The following is a 4838-nucleotide window of genomic DNA, read 5'->3' on the forward strand; positions in this document are numbered from 1 at the left end:
TTATTTCATTACCCTCAAATAATTCATTAATCCAATAATTAGTAAAATGAAAATCTCCTTCCCCCGACGTCTTTCTTCCTCGAGAGGATCATATCTTGTCCCATTCCTTTAAAGCATCAATTTCATTAATTCAACTAAGAGATTTAATTCATTTGCAAGAGATTAATTAAATCAAGAGGTTAAATAATTTTTATCATGAATTTACCTTACTCCAATTATGCAAGGGCACAAACTAGTTTAAGGAAATAAAATCCAAAACTTTACTTTAGACAGAGCTCACTAGTTAAATAATTATAACTTCGAGAATTAATTATAATCATCATAAAAGTTGGACTTGACCAACACTAAGATTTAACAGATGACTTGGTCTCAACTATTTAAATTTTAGAGGGTCCGTTCCATGTAATAAATAATAAATAAAAGAGGCCCAAAACTTAATTAATTTAAAGTCCATTCTTTATCCCAATACGGAATAAAAGATGAAACCCTACACACTTCAAACTCTCTCTGCGCCTCCTTTCCCCCTCCCCCACCCCTCAACGTCTTTCTCCCTCAAGAGGATCATATCTCGTCTCATTCCTTTAAAGCATCAACTTCATTAATTCAACTAAGAGATTTGATTCATTTGCAAGAGATTAATTAAATCAAGAGGTTAAATAATTTTAACCATGAATTTACCTTACTCCAATTATGCCCAAAACTTCAACTTAGACATACCTTAAGAATTAATTATTATCATCATAAAAGTTAGGGCTAGACCAACAATAACATTTAAAAGAAGACTTTGGCTCAATTTTATAGGGTGCATTCCATGTAATAAAGAATAAATAAAAGAGGCTCAAAACGTAATTAATCTAAAGTCCATTCTTCAGCCCAATAAGAAAATAAAAGATGAAACCCTACTCACTTCAAACTCCCTCTGCGCCTCCTTCCCCGGTTCCCCCCAACGTCTTTCTCCGTCAAGAGGATCATATCTTGTCCCATTCCTTTAAAGAATAAACTTCATTAATGTTTGGTAGGGATGGTAACTCATCTAGGGTTTTGTTCATAAAATTCCATCTCTAGATAAGTTATCATCCCTACCAAACATGTTGTAGTGTAAACTGTCGTTCCTATATTACTATTTGATACATCACTCTACTTCATTTATATTAACGATGAATGGACTCTTCTATTTGACCTAGTAAATTTGGAATTCGATTCATCATATGAAAAGGAAAATAATACTTAGTAAAAAATATTATTAATACTTTTTTATAACTGAGATAAAAATGTATTTACTACTTCCTCATTCCTACTCTCTCTGTCCCAAGTTACTTGAGTCGTATCTCTCTTCTTTCTCTTACTTTATTCGTTCATCTACTTTACTTAACTGCTAAACACAACTTTCTTAAATCCCGTGCAGAAAAGAAATGTCTCAAGTACCATGGGACGGAGGGAGTATATTACTTGAGGTGTTTTCTTTTGTCACGAAATTTTAAAAAGTTATGTTTAACATGTTAAATAAAAATAATATTACTTCGGCATATGTAAAAAAAAGTTGATCTTTCATCTTTTACTTGAACTAGTGTACCACTTGTGCGATGCACGGATCTTAATTTGCTTTATAGTTCAATTCACTAATAAACAATAGTTAATAAATATTATTCAATAAAATTTTAGGAAAATAAAATATTAAAAATAAATTAAATCTATTGAGAAGAATTAAGTGAAAAACACTAAATAATTTAACTATCGGCAAATCCAATAACATAAACAAATAAAGAATTAAATAAATAAAAAATTAAATTAAATTAAATTAAATTAAATTAAATTAAATTAAATTAAATTAATGCTTCACGCATTAATAACAAATCTAGATATACAAACATACACATTTATAATGCTCTAAGTAATGCGCCACACTATTCATATTCTTCAGCAAATTCTTCTTCAGTTCCTGCATTTCGGGAAGGTAAATATCTCCCTTCCCTTTTCTCTTTATTTTAAATACACCAAGCTTTAGGACTTGAGTGCAATATTAGAAATTAAAATTGTGGGAAAATCTTCCTCAAATACTAATGCCGTGTGCAGGGAAAAAAAGTAACAATAATGGATTTTGATAAATAAATAAAATAAGAAATGACAAACACATACCATATGATCATGAAAACATATTCTAATGCCTTTTTTTTATGTCCAAACCTGAAGTCAATATACCTGTGACGGATAAAGAAATGAAGGAATGTGAATTTCATATTTTCAATTTTCACTTTCCAGTAACATCACAAAATTAGTAACATAACAATCACATAAAAGATATAAAAAAGTATGTGTAAAATATATTAATATTAAAGTATTACTATTGGTGAACGGTAAGAACCCTAGTAGAAAACAAAATTGCTGAAAATTTAATAATGCAACAGGAGAAGGTAATGTGGAAATGAGAAATAAACTATCATATTTATAGGCCAAATATATGAAGAAGCTATTCTAATTATTGTCAGTACAATTCTGAATAATGGAGCGGTTACCTCCCACTCACTCCATTTAATCACATGTTTTTAGCTTTTAATCAAACATTTAAATGACTTTTAATTATACATTTTTAATTTAATATATTTTTTTAAATTAAATGACAATCTCGTAAATTTCTCCAAAACTCCTCTTTTATATATTGTATAGAATTTGTAAATTTCTCCAAACCTCCTCTTTTATATATCGTATAGACTCAGATTTGAAGTGGCCTACAATTTTTGCCTAAAAAATTAAGTTGATTTTGGGCCTCACGTTTAATTGTCTTTGGGCCAGATTTTTATTTGCTACTCCTATTTTGGAACAAATCAATCTAATTTTTAGTAGTACTATTAATTTAGATATAAGTTAGATTAAATATTTTATTATGACATTTTTCTAAAATCGGCATTACGGTGAATTTTAGAAGCTAACAACGTTAACCTTGGATATTAACTATTCTTTTATTAGGCTAATACATGCAGATCGATATTTTATTAAGATCTCCATCGCGTTCGCTATAACCAGCGGCGGATCCAGGTGGGGTCGGCCGACCCCACCGCCATCCTCGGAGAATCGCCGGATAATCCTCTTCCTCAGCTGCCGACCCCACACCGCCAAGGTCCTGCCCCAAACCAGACCGTCGCCGCCGCTTTTACGCAAAGAAGAAGAAATACTCCCTCCGTCCCATGCTACTCGCACTTTTCATTTTAGGCCGTAAATTTGGGATTGATTTTTTTGTGTAATTAAAAAAGAATTTTAGGTGTAATGAGACATCACTTAATAAAAGAGCTCTTAACTTAAACTAACATATTAATTAAATGCATTAATTCTAACTTAAATTATAAATAGTGTAAGGACTTTGTGACGAGCCGAAAAGCAAACGTGCGAGTAGCACGGGACGGAGGGAGTACAATACTTAGTACTATGGGCTTTACAAATTGGGCCTCTCACTTATTAATAATTTAATACTACTTTTTTTTGGATGAGAATAATTTAATACTACTAATTAAATCATTTATTCTGTAGTATGTATCGTACAGTACATTCATTTGGAGAATAATACAAGAGGTTTTGTGAAAAAGACTAGAAGTTCGGAGGAATTTATTTAGCAATTGGCGCTGACAATTTTTTTAGTATGTACAATCATTACTCAAGTTTAAGTAGTACTATTATACTATTATTTGTTTTTTTCACTTTACAACACTATTAAATTGATCAATAATTTATTATATTATTGATCAATAATTTATTATATTACCCAATTTAAGTAGATATAGCAATTACCTTTGCAGCTTTGCTTTTGATTATTTATTTGTTTTGTTCACCTTCTCCGAGACAAGATTAGAAGTTTCATTATAGCATATGATAAATGATAAATGATAAATGATTGAGTATAAATTTTAGTTTTAAAAATATTGATCGTGGTGTTACTTTATTTTTAGGTTAATGAATAAATTTTTTAAGAAAAAACCTTGAGTTTTTATTGGTTCTTCTAGTGCTAATGTTGAACAAGAACCACAACAATTGGATGATCATGTGGTGGTTGAAATGATTAAAAAGATTTTATCATTGGTTTATCAATTGATAAAATTGGTCTTACTTTTCCACTAGCAACAATATCTGTTAAAATAGTGTTTTCTGCAATGAAATTTGTGAAGTCGGAGTTGCAAATTAAGATGAGAGATGACTGGGTAGACGACAATTTGATGGTATATAACAAGAATGAGGTGTTTGCAATTATACCCACTGAAATGATTTTGAGTTATTTTCAAAAAAAGCATACTCGAAGAAGCCAACTATCTCGCATAGCATAAGATTATGTATTTATATTTTAGGTATTTTTGTTCAAAAACGATTCAAGAACACGAGGGATTTAACGTGGTTCGGCGTAAGCCTACATCCACGGACAAAATGAGAAGGAATTCATTGATGATCAACTATGGATACAATGAAGAAGAACACTCTCATATCTCTCGGAGATTTACAAGTAAAGAACGCTCTCAACTCGCTCGAAGTCGTCTCGCTTCGAGAGCACACATGCACAATTGGAGACCTCTCCTCTCTACTCGATCTCTCTCACTTCCGTTCCCATAGAATCTGGAGTTGTTCTCTCTCTCTGATATGGAGCTGTTCATTCTCACCGATCTATGCGCATCATAGCAATACTTATAGGAGGAGCTCGATCAGTTTCAAGCAACTGCTTCACTGCTAGCCGTTGCAACTGATCTGCAACAGATCATAGCTGTTGCAAACTTCCAACGACCTCCGTTGATCACTCCTTGATTCATTCTAAGTGTTTCATCATCTCAAAATACCTAACAATCCTCCACCTTTTGAGATGA

Source organism: Salvia splendens, chromosome 20 (assembly GCF_004379255.2).
Source record: "Salvia splendens isolate huo1 chromosome 20, SspV2, whole genome shotgun sequence".
Taxonomy (NCBI): domain Eukaryota; kingdom Viridiplantae; phylum Streptophyta; class Magnoliopsida; order Lamiales; family Lamiaceae; genus Salvia; species Salvia splendens.